We start from the raw sequence: 14,641 nt of genomic DNA, 5'->3' as shown, positions 1-14,641 counted from the left end.
GCCAGCACAAGGAGCTCCTCAGCACCCAGGGATGGAGATGTTAAAATTCAAGCATTAGGACACACCAGGCATGGAACATTGGAAAGACAAGTCTACTCCATGCTCAGCTGAATTCCCCACAGTCCTGCTGAGGCTCCTCCAGCTGTGAAGGGCTGATTTTTCAGATGTTCTGTTCAGCCAGCAGCTGGGCAGCTTTCTGAGGAACTTTGCTCCAACACAAAGCTCAGAATCCTGGGATCCATTTACAACTCCCAGCCTTGAGCTTGCAAACACCCGGGATAAAAAGGGGCGAAGTGTAGGAGGAAAATGGGAGTGAGTGACACAAGCTAATCAGGATTTTAATCATGCTAATGGATGTGATTAAGTGCATACTTCTCCCAGCAGCTCCTTGAGCAGCCTGAGAGGCAGCACGCAGCCAGGGCACACTGCTCATCCCACGTTAATCCTGCAGCGTGTGTCACGTCACCTGCTCAGGGACACACCTGCATTAACCTCCCTCCCACCCTGCTCATTCCGGGCAGGGGACACAGTGCTTGTCTGTGCTAAACTCTTTACAACAGCTCCAAGAGCCTGGAAATCCAGCCTTGGCAAAGGAAAGCTAATCCAGGGCCTGTTGTGTTACACAAACCTCCCTCGATAATGCAACTACAACTCTTGTTTTTGTTTGCCAGTTTTGTTCAAATCACAGGGACACTGTGAGCTTTATCTCAGTGCTGGTATCTTGCTACTCCCCAGAGGAGCCACCAATTCAGAAGCTGCCACTCTACCCAAAAAAAGTTCTAAGAGGCAGGGAGTAAAACAAGGCAAGGATTAAAAGAGCAGCAAGGAGCAACCTTTTCTAAGAGCAAGGGAAGAAATCAGCCCCTTCCCTGCCTGTCTCCAGGGGAGCACAGAATAAACAACCCACCACCCTCCCAACCTTCCAGCAGACATTTCCAGGCAGCAATGTGCATTATGGAGCTGGAATACACCATCATTTCCACGTACAGCCATTTTTATCCAGGGAGTAACTCACATTTCCCATTAACTTTGTGTCTCCTGTGTTTTCTACAGCAGCAACTGCAGAAAGGTTTGCTCTCCAGCATTCCAAAATATGGGCTCTTATGGCAACATCCAAAATGAGTAACTTACTCAGAGGAGTCCAAGACTGATCTTGTCTGGAGCAAATCCTCAGTACTACCCTGATGCAATTTTTAAGAGTGCTAGAGCATCACACCAATGTCTGCTCATAATCCTTCAGGGTCAGGTTTCCCAATAATTTCAAATAAATTTAAAATTTAATCATTTCTAGCTTCATATTAAGAAGCCTCCCCAGGAGCAACACAAGGCACCAGCATGAGCCACAAATATTTCATTCCCCTCATTACCAAGTTAAAATCTGCATAACATCCACAGCAACTGATTTCACTGACCTTTTCTTCCCACGAGAAATTCCTTCCCATGTGCAGAACACTAAGCCATGGAATTGGTTTCTGAGCTGTAGGAGGAGAAATCCCCCACAGGATGCAGGGGTCCTACCTGCTGTGCTCAGCCCAGCTTTTCCATCTCCCAAGAACCTGCTCCAAAGGACATCCACCCTTTCTTCTGGACACAAACTGTGCAGATGATGCAGCTCAAGCTCTCTGCCACCCTCCCACGTGCTGTAATCACAGACCCCTGGCTTCTCTGATCTACTGCTGACTATAATTTCATTTGCCTTCAAGGAGGAAAAAAAAAAGAAAGCACAGAAATAATCAGTTCAGTTGCTGTTGAAGCACAAGGAAGCTGTGGATACACATTTGACTAAGCAAGAGATTCATCTGCTTTATTTGGGACAGGAAGCACAAACACAGAGTTCCAGGAAATAACTCTGCCTTTCAGAGCACTATCAGCTTCTTCAATTTGCCTTTGAAACTCCACAAGTACCTACACACATGATAATTTTGTTGTCTGCAATCTGACACGATGAGTAACACACCTTGAACTCCTCATTCTCAGCAGAGGAGACTGGAATTTTATCATCCAATCTACGTCTGGCTTAGCAAAATAAATTATTTGGGGTTTTTCTGGACCAAACCAAGGTATAGTCACACATTATTTCACTTTCAAGTAACCATCACTTTCATTTGAATTGCAAGTAGCTGGAATTCATCCTGACAGACTTAAACCCTGTCTGACCAGTGGTTTCCCTGAGTCATAAGTTTGGTGGAGGTCAGAATTTGGAAGCTTGCACATCAAGACACAGTGCAGAGAGACAAATGATTCCCAGGTTCTGAGTGATGGAGACATCACTGGTTCAGCAACTAGCAGGTGAGTTAAAGCCTGAGGTACACAACAGCAGGAACATGCAATGGGTGTAAACCAGACCTGAACTCTGCAGAAACTCAGAGCTGACTGAATGGCTCAGATTCATTTAATTTCTAGGGAAGAGAGGCAACCACTAAAATACTACAGGGGTTGGGACCTCAAATATAATTACAGCTCCATTTGCTGAAATTACAGCTGTGTCAGCCCTTTTTACCAGCAGGAATACGTAATTCATCTGGTTCAGCTGAGCACTCCTCAGACTTCACATAACAAGCTTAAGGCTGGAAATCCAGCCCTGCCCCAGCCTCCACTCAGCCTCACCTTCTGCCCCTCCAAAAACCCCAATTTGCTTCTGTTCTCATTGCTGCTCAGGCTGCTGGAGGTGTGGGGGTGTTTAATATCATCACAGAACAGTTTGGGCAATCCTCTGCTATTTAAAACTTTGCCTCAAACGGCTGGGTGTCCCTGGGAGGGAACAAACAAGTGCACTGAACCCAAATTCTTCAGAATTAGTACTCCCACCTGTAAATGACACTTAGCAGCACACCCTGCTCCCAGCGAGCCCAGCTCGGTTCCAGCAGTGTCTGGGAGCCTGTGGTGTGATTATTCACCCCCTGGCCACTCCAGTGCTCTCCCAAACATCATCATTTACCACAGCACTCACAACCTTCAAAGCTCCCACAGACAAATTAACTTGTTCAAGCAGATCTCCAGATATGCTGCCAGGGGGAGGTGCTGCAGCTGTCCCAGGGTGTCCCTCCCTCCAGGAGCCTGCCTGGGGTCAGTGGCCAGCACAGGGACAGTGCCTGGCACAGCCCTGGCTTTGCAGGAACAAGCTGATAAAGTCAGGATCCGCTGCCATAAGCGTCCTCCAGCAGCCTCCCCGTTTGCTCTTTAAGGACAGGAGTGACATAATCTTCTCCTAATATCAGCTGAGGGCTCAGGGGGAACCAGGGGTGACCCACAAACTGTGCCCATGGCAACACTGGGCTCTAGCTGAGCTCCCCGGGCTGGCATCTTCAAACCACTGACACTTCTTTGTATTATCTGCTCTTTCCCTGATGTCATTTCTGCAGAGACACATAAAAACAGATTTAATAATATCCACGGCCTTCAGCTTCAGAGTCAACAATCACAGTCACAAACAGATCAGCTATTCTGCCTTCAAGCTTATTATCTGTCACTAACATGTAATTATTACCAAACAAAACAAAAGACACAGGATATTGCTGCTGTTGCAACAGCAAGTAAGTTCAGCTCTTTTTCAAACTGAAAAATCCCATCTCTTCTGATACAAGAAGGCACAAAAGAATAAAAAAATGAAAAACTCAAAAAGAGCCTGTGAATCTTCCAAAATCCATCTGGAAGGATAATCAGAAATCTCATTAGTTCTAGCAAAGAAAAAACAAACAAAAACCCACAAAGCAAATTTGACAGACAGGTCTGTCCAGCCAACATCACCTTTATCATAACTGTATTGTCAACCTGAATGACTTTGAGTTACAATTTCTCCCTTCTCAAATAAAAGAGGAATTAATCAAGCTGCAACAGCACCTTATAGATATAAAACCAGCAAAACACACCAGATGGGACATCAGGCCTGGCAGGGAGAAAAGAAGCTTTAGAGTTGTAAAACTCCAGTGCAGTCCGGTCCCTTCAGTTTACAAAATGCAGCTACAGCAGCATCACACGCAGAGCAGGAGGAGGCCCCGAGCAAGGCTTGGTACTCCACACTGAAACGCTGAGCTATTCTATTATTCAAGAAGCCTTTCAGCTGGAATTGTAAGCTGGGAAGAACATGGCTCACTGAATAGACGACTCCAGCTTTAAAAACAAACCAAAACTTTTTTAATAACTCTAAAATCAATGGGTTGATGTGCTAATTCCACAGAGGAATCAGGGGAAGGAGTAAGCGAGGGAACAACCAAGTAAAGAGAGAACAAGAACCAGCTAAAGAAAAGAGAAATAGATATCGAAATTCAGGTTCAGTATGTTTTTACACACCCCTCTAAGAAAGGGAGAGTGTACAACACTCATACTACCAGGATACACTTAGCAGCTTTTGGCAGCAGAACAGCATCTGCAGAACCCAAAACTTCACCGCCTTGAGCTTAAACTGATTTACCAGCAGCCCTGCACGGCGCCGTGGCGAACATTTGTTCAATTCTCGCAGCCCAGCCCCCGGCCGCGCTCCGCAGGAGAAGTTTGCTCATCCCGAAAGCGGGGCCGCGCTGCGATGACTGAGCACAGGCCGGAGCCTGGCGCATCCCCGGCCGCCACACCCAGCGCTGCGAGCCGCTCTGCCCGGCTCACCCTCAGCCGCCGCCGGCCTTATAAAGCCGGGAATAGGAGGGATCCAGCGGCAGCACAGCGGGCAAGGACGGGGAAGAACGAAAAGTTTCGAGCCGTCCCAAGGAGAAGTGTGGGAAGGCTGCGCCGCCCTTGAGAGGAACCCGCGGGTGGCGGCGCCCGGAGCTGAGGGGAGCCAGCGGGAGCAGCGCCCCCAGCCCAGCCCCTGCCCCCGAGCAACAAAGCCGCGCCCCGGCAGCGCCCGCTCCCTCCGCCGGCTCCCCCGGGAGATGCTCGGGGATGCTGCGGCCACTCCCTGCCCGGCTCCGGAGCCCCGCAGCCCCCGGCACCTCCCGGCCCGGCCCGGCCCGCCCGGCCTCGGCCCCCCGGACACCGGAGCCCCCGTTCGGCCCGGGCCGCCCCTCCGCCCTATCGGAGGGCGCCGCGCCCGCAATGCGGTGTCCCCGTGCCCCGTCCCCGGGCGCAGCCCCCTCCCCGCGGCCTTACCGAGCGGCGGGGGCGCGGGGCAGCGCCGGGACGGAGGCGCCTGGCGAGTGTCGCTGTCCCCTGCGGGCCCGGCGGGAGGAGGAGCGGGGAGCGGAGCCGCGCTGGCCGCCCGCCGAGCGCACTACCCTGCTGGCTGAGGGGGCGGGGCCGGAGCCGCTCGGCCAATCAGCGCCGCGCCGCGCCCGGCACCGGCCAATCAGAGCCAGCGCGGGTGGCGCGCGGCCGCGCGGGGCGGAGGAGGCGCTGCGGTGAACGGGCAGCGGGGTTGGGTGCGGCGCGGGGCGGGGCGGGAGGCGGGGGCTGTGGGAGGGGCGGGGTCAATGGGCGGTGTTGGAGCGCGGGATGTGGCTGAGGGGACGGGGCTGAGGGCATGGAGCTGAGGGGGGACGGGGCTGAGGGGATGGGGCTGAGGGGGGACGGCGCTGAGGGGACGGCGCTGAGGGGATGGGGCTGAGGGCATGGAGCTGAGGGGGGACGGCGCTGAGGGGATGGGGCTGAGGGCATGGAGCTGAGGGCACGGGGCTGAGGGAGGACGGGGCTGAGGGGATGGGGTTGAAGGGAATGGAGCTGAGGGAGGACGGGGCTGAGGGGGGACGGGGCTGAGGGAGGACCGGGCTGAGGGGATGTGGCTGGAAGGGGGGACGGGGCTGAGGGGACAAGGCTGAGGGTACGGGGGTGAGGGAATAGGGCTGAGGGTACGGGAGTGAGGGAATAGGGCTGAGGGATGGGGATGAAGGAATGGGGCTGAGGGACGGGGATGAGGGGACAAGGCTGAGGGGACGGGGCTGAGGGGATGTAGCTGAAGGGAGGGGGCTGAGGGGACGGGGCTGACGGGGTGAAAGCGATCCCATGCTTTGGGAAGCGGCAAGAAAGGACGGTATTTAAAGGGGGAGAGGAGACCCTGGGGGTGGCACAGAACCGTGGCTGTGAAGGAGCTGAAGGAGTGTGGCGATAAAGCAGTGGCCTGGGACAGATGGAGCCCAGCCGCCCCTCCAGGTGGCCGAACAGCAGGGACCACTCGTGCTGCTGCTCGTAATCCTCCGTGGCCCTTCTGGCCCAGAAAGAAAACCCTCTGCACACGCAGGAGGAGAGCAGGAAAACAGGATAAAGGCATGAAGTAGATAGCAGGACAGTGAGGGATGAGAGGAAGTGTTTTTACAGCAGGCACAGGTGCAGAGTCACAAAATCACTGACTGGCTTGGGTTGGAATTGACCTTATGGATCATCCAGTGCCACCCCTACCATGGCAGGGACACTTTCCACTGTCCCCAGCGTCCAAACTGGCCTTGGACACTGCCAGGGATCCTCTGGGCACCCTGTGCCCAGGCCTGCCCACCCTCACAGCCAAGAATTTCTTCCTAATAACCATTCTAAATCTACCCTCCTTCAGTTTAAAGCCATTCCCTGTGTCCTGTCCCTCCATCCCTTGTCCCCAGTCCCTGTCCAGCTCTCCTGGTGCCCCTTCAGGCCCTGGAGCTCTCTGACCCTGAGTGTCCCTTTCATCACTGTCTGCACTTGGACACCAAGCCTGTGACCACAGGTCTGGATGTGACCATCCAGCCCTTCCTTACCCCAAGTGCCCATCCATGAAATCCCTGTCCCTCCAGTTTGGAGACGAGGATATCGTGTGGGACAGAGTCAAACACTTTGCACAAGTCCAGGTGAGTGACACTGGTCGCTGTTCCCTCATCCACCATCACAACTCCACTGTTTGCTCTCAGTGAAACCATTTCCCGTGGCTGAAACTCCCTGAGAGGAGCACGAGGTGACACTGGCTTGGGGCAGTGACAGCAACCACGCAGAAGGAACATTCAGCCTCAATGGAGAAACCATTCCAGCATATTTGGGAGTTAACCAGGCAGCAGGGAGGGAGGGACACCATCCCCTGGCTGTGGACTCCTGCATGTCCCCGAGGGCTCTGTGTCACCCATCTGCCCAGAGGGCAGAGCCACTAAATCATGAAAATATGGGACACGCTGGCCTGCCAGATAAGAAAATCAAAGCATGGTGACTAAATTCAAACAAAAATAGGTGTGTCTCATGTCTGGTCACTGGAGGGAGGAAACACCCTTGGCATGAGTGTGGGAGGGGGCACTCCCCACGCAGGCAGGGTCAAGCTGCACCTTCTGCCCACCCTCTCCCAGCCTCCCAAGCCCGGGTACCTTTCCATGGCTGGAGCTGGTAGGGGGGAAATCCTGTGTCCCTGTGAAAGGCAGATCCACAACAACTGCTTGTACCATGTGCTATTTTTAAACTCCAAGATAAAATAGCACCCTGATGGCTTTCTTTGGGAGGGTCTGGCGGTGGTTTGAATTTCAGGGCTGTCCCAGCCTACCCTGATCATCAGATGCTTAAAGATCCCTCTCTCTTTAGGAAATCCATCTTTTTTCCCCTCTGCCTGTCTCTGAGACAGGGTGCACCCTGGTCCTAGGGCAGGACAATGCTCCTGTGTCTGTGGAACAGACTCAGTAATACAATAAAAAGCAGAGGTTATAACACAATAATACACCAAACAAACACATCAGTGCATGTCTGACCACTGGGCTGACTGCTTTCACCTTCAAAAAGAGCTTCTGGGTCATTCCTTCTAAATTCTGAGCCTAACATTTATTCCCCAAAAGCAAAACCTGAGAGCCCAAAGCCCTGCACAGCAATCACACAGGAGCAAACCTTTGGTGAATTAAGGACACGGTGTGCCCAGGACTCTCCCTGTCCCATGGCAGCTGTGACACATCACCCAAGTCCCAGCCAGGTACAGCTGAAATCATAGAGCAGGCAGAGCCCTGTAATGCCACAGGTGTGTCCATTGTAAAGGATGAATTGCAGCAGGCAACTGCCCACTGTAATCCAGGCATCCCTCTGGAACTGCACAGGGGGCTTCTGACCTCCCCAGGCCTGGCTGTGTGACCCTGGGCTCCCAACAGCCCCACAGCTTTGGGATTTCCTTCCACTTAATCATAGAAAAGCTGGGATGGATGGATGGATGATGGATGGATGGATGGATGGAAGGAAGGAAGGAAGGAAGGAAGGAAGGAAGGAAGGAAGGAAGGAAGGAAGGAAGGAAGGAAGGAAGGAAGGAAGGATTCCACCCTAGCTTAGCATGGCTTCCCAGGGAACTGTTTAATATGAAACTTCCTTGGTTTAGTTTAAAATCTAATGTCTATTCTCTGCTTCCCGGGAGCAACCTCAGCCACAGTCCATTTGTTGCCTCCCCACATACTTCACCTGTGCAAAAATTCAAAGCATCTCCTTTATCTTTGTTTGTTCCTCTAAAGAGAATAACCCATTTCTCCACTTGCTTTTCCAGACTCTCAGTCCTCTCATCTCCACGTGGCCTGGAAGGGAGGGCAGTATGAACCAACATCCTCGGTGTAAGGCAGACAAAATCTGTGAGACACCACAGGTGTGTCTGTCCTTGTCCCAGCAGAGGGGGGGATTTTGTTTGGTGGGGTTGGTGGCAGGAGAGAAGGTGTTTAGCCAGTGGCTCTGCCCTTTCATCAAGCCAGACAGGGAAAGTGGCTGTGGAAAAGGGAAAGGACCCAGCTCATCTCCCTAAGGAGTCACTCCTGGCTGGCCCCAGCAGGGCAGGTAGGGCCTGACCCGTGCTGGGTGAGTCACCTGTGGGCACTGGGCAGGGAAAGCTCGGGCTGGGGAACGCTCGTTTGTCTCTGCTTTGATGGGAGCTGCTGCAAATGAAGGACGCTGGGGACCCAGCCCATCCCAGGGCACTGACAGCACCAGTGCTGCAGATAAGCAGTGATGGAGCAGGCAGCTCTCCTGCCCCTTTGGCACAGTTCATCATGCCCTGCTCAGAGCAGGGATGTGGGTGCCCAGCAGGGTCTGTCTGGCTCTGGGGACGCACTGCTGCCAGGGCTGAGCTGTCACTCCTCACATCCCTCACTCCTTCCAGACAGGCACAGGGCTGGGCATCCAAAAATCAGTGCCCAGCAGTGCAGTCAGTGACTAATGAACCCAAACTCTATCAGGGAGAAAAGCTCATGAAGCAGAGCTGGAAAGGGTTTGAGTGGGGAAGGAATTGCCTCCATATTTGGAACAGCACCCACAGACTCTCATTTTTAGGGAAATTTCAGCTCATTCACTTTTAAAAGTGAATGTCTGTGAGCAGCTTGGAGAATTTGAATACTCTTACAGAACAAATGTCTCATCACTCCCCTATCATGGATCAGGGATGCAAAGGAAGGTAACTACTCAATGAGGCAGGACGCTGCTCTGGAGACAACAAAAGCCTTGTGGGTCACTGGCAGATATTTGCCAGCCAGCCAGGGCTGTTGTGCTCATCAAAGCTGACTCCAGCACAATGGAAGGTATGGAATTTCGGCCAGGGATCCCTGCTATCCCAGAGACCTGTCAAGACTCTCTGACTGGTCATGGGATTTGCCTTGCAGCTGGCACACCCTGAGATCTCCTGATCTGGGATCTCTCTGTCACTGTAACCGGGTGTGGGGCCACAGAGGAGGAGGAGGAGGAGGGGGAAGGTGGCTGGGGGCTGCACCGAGGCTGGGGCAGTGACTTCCATTGCCAAGAAAACACAGCTCCTGCTGCTGTCCTGCACCCCAGGTCCTGCTGTGAGTGACCTTGGACACTTCCCACACACAGCACAGGAACAGGAGCTCGGGATTCCTCATGTGGGAAGAGGAGAACCTGCTTTGGCTTGTCAGGATGCATGGCTGATATTTGCATGGTTCTTTCTCCAAGCAGAGCCTTGTCTAGGGGAGCATGGGGCAGCCTGGCCCTCTGGAGAGCTTCATCCTGCTCCTCTGGGGAGGGCTGTTAGTATCAGAGCAGATCTCTTCTCTAGCCTGGGCCTTCATAAAGCAAGCCCAATTATTCTGAGGCGGAAAAATCGAGTCTGTGCTGCAATGCCAGAATGAGATGTCCTCAGGAGTTCGCGCGTAGCCTTAAGTTACCTTTTATAAATAGGTTAACAGCTGGAGGGCCCGTGGTTGTTTAAAGGGAAAAGACATACAGGACATGCCCTATATGATATGTTCCATCCTCAGCAATTCTGCCACTCTGCTGATTTATATCTGCAGATTAAAGGATTTGCCTTTCAATCAAATAATTCTCCTCAAACCACCAGGTGGGGGACAGAGGGGATTGTGACATTGTCCACTGGCTGCAGCTCTCCCTGGTGCAGCCATGGGTGTTTTCTTCCTTGCTGTGTGAAACATGCCACTCCCAAATTACTCCTGATCACTTTGGTGGTGATTTGCTATTTCTGTCCTGCTTCTGGTGCACAGGACACTTGGGGGACAGAAGAGGGTGAGAGGTCTTTGGGCCCTGAGGAGCTCCCAGCCCGAAGCAGACAGAGCATGTAAGCAGGACTGACAAAAGCTGCCTGATGAGACACAAGGCGACTGTTCTGGGGAGAAGCCATCTGCAAAGAGCCCTCTCCAGCAGGCCTGAGGGTCTGCAAGAAGTTTTGTGCAAGTCATATCCTTCAGTGCCAAGGACAGTGTGTGAGGGACCAGGGCCTGGGCTGCTTTCATTTGCTGTTCCTTCCTCGGGTGAGCAGGTACAAGACGAGGTGCAGAGAGCAGCAGAGGGGAAAGTTCTGCCCCCTCACCTGCAGGCTGGGGGAGAGCCCAAGGGTGCTGACATGAAGGACACGGTGTGCAGAGGATTTCCAGGCTCTGATGTGAGACCTGCTGGCACACACGAGGGAATTGTGAAAGGCAACCAAAGGCCTCATCTGGTGTGGGACCTTGTGCCTGGGGACAGCTGTGCCAGGTGTGCTGTGCCAGGCACAGGCAAGGCCAGCCAAACAGGGGAGACCTCCTCACCTAAATCTCCTCCTGGACTGCTTGCAGCTCTGGGACAGGACTGTTTAGAGCAACACTTTTCATACCACTCCTTAGGACTACTCTGGGCAGTCCTGGGACCCAGCAGACCCTTCTGAGCCCTCCTAGCCCAGGGCCAGCACTTTCTGGCTATAACAGAGGGTAGTGGTCCTGCCTTCCAACTCCTCTGTTTTCATGTTACAACAGAAAAAATAATGGAGGCTTTCTGCTTCATCTTCCCTTGGCCATTCAGGATTTGCTCTGGCCCCATCACACCATTTCTGACCTCCCCTGAGGTGGCTGATCTCTCAGTGTCTCACCACGAGCTCTTCTCTCTTCCACAGGTGCCCCTCCAGTTTTGGTGGACTCTCCTGAATCTCCAGCATCCTTGCAGAGTGCTGTGGGAATTGCCTTTGGGAAGACTGTACCATCTCCACACATTTCCTGCATCACTCATCCGTGTCCCAATTCTTCCATTCCTCTTCATCTTCTTTCCCTTAAATCTCTAACACCTTGTTCCTTGTGCTCCCAGCCTGGGCAGAGGGCAGGACACTCTGTGTACAGTAATACAGCCCAAGCCTGATTTTGGAAATGCCACTTTAGAAACCTGACTCTCCTGAAGTCCCCTGGGCACAGAGATGGCCGGGGGCACTTTGGCTGAATTCCCAGGGCATTTTCTGTTGTTTATTCTCAGTTTGGGCAGCCAGGCCATTTGCATGCACCCAGTGAAGGACATGTGTGCTGGGAAGGACACGTGTGATGCTCATCCTGGGCTGTGCAGCCACTGCTGGTCCTGCCCTGCACACTCAGCACTTCAGGCATGCAAATAAAGGGTGTGTGGCTTTCATGCAGATGCTGCAGCTTTAAATATGACCTGCACAGAAAAACTTCATGGAAAACACCTTTTCAGGTTAGAAGGAAGGCCTCTGTGTAGATTAAAGGCAGTGTCACCTTAGCAGCAAGGGCAGAGCTCTGCCTGGGTAGAGAAATCCTGGTGTGGCTGGGAAGGGACCTTGAGGGTGATCCCATTTCCCCCCTGCCATGGAGCCCTCAGAGCAGCTCTGTGGTGTCCTCTGGACTCACTTGGGGGGCCAGAGCTGGTTCCTGTCCCTGCAGCCCCCCAGTGCCAGCCCCTCATGCTGGGCTGGGCTGGGAGCTCCCAGTGCCAGGTTAACAAATCCCACACAGTTCCACACAAACATCCCCTCACCAGCAAGGTTTCTCAGGCTTGGAAAAGTGTCCTGCCTCTGTTCCCAAGCCCTGGCTGCCACAGCAGAGCAGAGTGAATCAGCTCACCCCGAGGCTGGGGCAGAGAGGGGAATTGTCTCCCATCCAGAGCTGGATGGGAACAGGAAGGGACAGCTGGGATGAGGGTGTGACTGCAGAGCTGCTCCCAAGGAGCACAGTGAAAGTGCAGCTCCAGCCAGAGCTCAACCAGAGCGTGGCTCACGCTGGAATTAGAAGTTGCCTGGAAATGCCAAAGGATGAAACTCAATCTGTCATCTCATTCAATCACCATGTTGTTAAAGCCCAGCTTTCTGGAGGAGACAACACAAACACAGGCTCTAGAAGGCAATTTCATCCCTTGGGACTCTACAACAGACCTGGAGACCTGATTGTGAAATTCCATCATGGCAGGGAGGAAAAAAATGCCAATAATATCCAAAGCTTGTGCTGAAAGGCCACAAAGTGCCAGGATTTCTCTACATCTCTTTCTGCTCTTGCTTTTAAAAGACACGAGAGCTGGGGAAAATGACAGCAGCTCTCAATACAATGGGGGAGAATAATTTAAATTCTTATTCATCTCCCAAAAATGAGCGACTTCAAGGAAGGGGGTGGAGGGGGGAGTGAATGCACTGCAATTGCTTGGAGTAGGAACACAACTCCTTCATACAAAGCATGGAAAATAATGATAATCCAAGGGGAAAAAAATCTTGGCAGGCTATGAAATTCAAAAAAGGCAGAAAACTAGAAAGTCTGAACAACTGCAGAAGCAAAAAGACTGAGACAGCCCCTTTGCAGCCTCTTGAGAGATAAAACAGGCTTTGGGGAGAGCAGGCAGGTCTTAGGGCCCAGCAAAGGAGGCTGTTGCCAACTGATCTTAAACATCATCTTGGCATTTTTAATTTTTGCAGCCAAGAGGATTTATCACAGAAAACAGCAGGGCAGCAGACAGGCAGGAATTAAAGGAAATCTAGGCCTCCACCTCTGTGAATTGATTATAATTGGAAGCATCCACCAGCCAAGGATCCAGGCAACCAACAGCCCAATTCAGCTATTTTCAAGTTTTTAGTAAACTGAATGAATCCCTAATAGCAGCACTCAGCTGTGGAGTGGTGTCTGCATTAAAAACTGCTTGAAAGGGGAAGAAAACAAACTCTGAAGGAGTCAAAGCCCCCTTGTCCAAACTGCTCCCACATTATCTGATTTGAAGAAGGTTTGTGGCAGCTGGGAAAAGGAAGGGCATGAAATGTCACACCAAGTAAGTGATAAAGAAATAAGTGCTGAAGACATCTATAAATAGAGGTGTTCAGTGCCAGCACCAGGCATTGAACAGGGAATCCCACAGGCAGAGCAAGCTTGGGAAAAGGCTGCTGGAGGGGTGGGGAAGATGAGAGAGAGTCGTGAAGATCAGAGAGCTCCCTGGCAATTAACTCCTGTCAGGGAGAGATGAAGGTGCTGGCGACAGACAGCAAACCCTCAGGACACCAGCATGCCTCCTGAGAGGGGGAGATGCTGGCTGGGGAGCCTGGGGGACTCCAGGATCCTTTCCCAAATGACAGCCAGTCCCCAGAGGTCATTCCACATCCTCAGGAATCACCCAGTGCTCAAATCCTCTGCTCTGGGCTGCTCAGGAGGGACGTGGGGTGAAGCTGGAATGGAGGTGACAGGAGGAGCTCTAGAGGCAGCAGGGAGCTTGGGGAGCTGTGGGGTCACTTGGTGCCCTGACAGATGGGACAAGGCATCTCAGGTGTCTCAGCACTTCCCTGAGGTGACCTTCAGGCCATTCCCCCCAAGAGGAGCATCCACAGTCCATGGGGAGCTGCTGGAGTGTGTGTCCCTGTGGGAGAAGCCTTTGCTGAGTGCAGCTCTTTCCAGGCCCATTACTAAATCACTGAGAAGGGATTTGAGCTGAAATACAAGCTGAAAACCCTGCAGACTGTGCTTGTGGCTTCTATAAACCCTGTGTGAACCCAGAGGGGGCCAGGACAGCATCCAGATCCTGCTAGGAGAGCACTTGGAAACCTTCACAGCTCTTGATTCCAGGGAGCAGAGAACCTTTTCATCTCTCATTGCAGAGGGAGTTTTGGAAAGGAAATCTGCTTGAAGTCGTGTCCCATGTGGACATCACTCCCTTTTCTTGTTAGTGGATTACTTCTGTCAGAGCTGGCCTCAGAGCAGTTTTCAAAGTCAGTGAATTAATTCTGCTCCCTCTGAGAGCAGGCTCCCATGGCTGTTGTCTCCTCTCCTTGGCCATGGAGTCTTTTAAGGGAGAATTAGGGATAATCAGTTTGTCACAAGTGTCAGGAACGTGCTGCACAGAGCTTTACATGCTGACAGAGCAGTGCTGGTTGTAACCAGCCCAAGCACTTCCCCAAAATTAGTATCTAAATAAATCCATTCCTTTGGGAAAGCATCTGCTTTGGAATTAAATTGTTCCAGATCTGAACATTAGCACATTTTTGCTAAACTCGAGCTGTCACCCTACCAGAGCACAATTAAACTTTGTCTGCAACAAATTCCTCAGGAAATCTGAG

At 52.4% G+C, this 14,641-nt stretch overlaps 1 protein-coding gene across 7 annotated transcripts in view; it reads right to left on the bottom strand.

Annotated features, from left to right (window-relative positions):
* Positions 1–5,217, bottom strand: part of MAP4 (microtubule associated protein 4) — a 142,858-nt gene extending 137,641 nt beyond the window's left edge. For 5 of the 7 annotated variants that reach the window (XM_056485935.1, XM_056485936.1, XM_056485937.1 and 2 more), the window contains exon 1: positions 5,083–5,199. The gene's annotated coding sequence lies outside the window, so the exon portion shown is untranslated. Of the gene's footprint in view, positions 1–5,082 lie in introns of all 7 variants that reach the window. The other 2 variants (XM_056485934.1, XM_056485940.1) reach the window with 1 other exon arrangement.
* Between the last annotated feature and the right edge of the window lie 9,424 nt (positions 5,218–14,641).

This window comes from Oenanthe melanoleuca, chromosome 2, assembly GCF_029582105.1.
Source record: "Oenanthe melanoleuca isolate GR-GAL-2019-014 chromosome 2, OMel1.0, whole genome shotgun sequence".
Taxonomy (NCBI): domain Eukaryota; kingdom Metazoa; phylum Chordata; class Aves; order Passeriformes; family Muscicapidae; genus Oenanthe; species Oenanthe melanoleuca.
The sequence above is the reverse complement of the archived record's forward strand: the minus strand, read 5'-3'. Positions and strand labels throughout refer to the sequence as shown.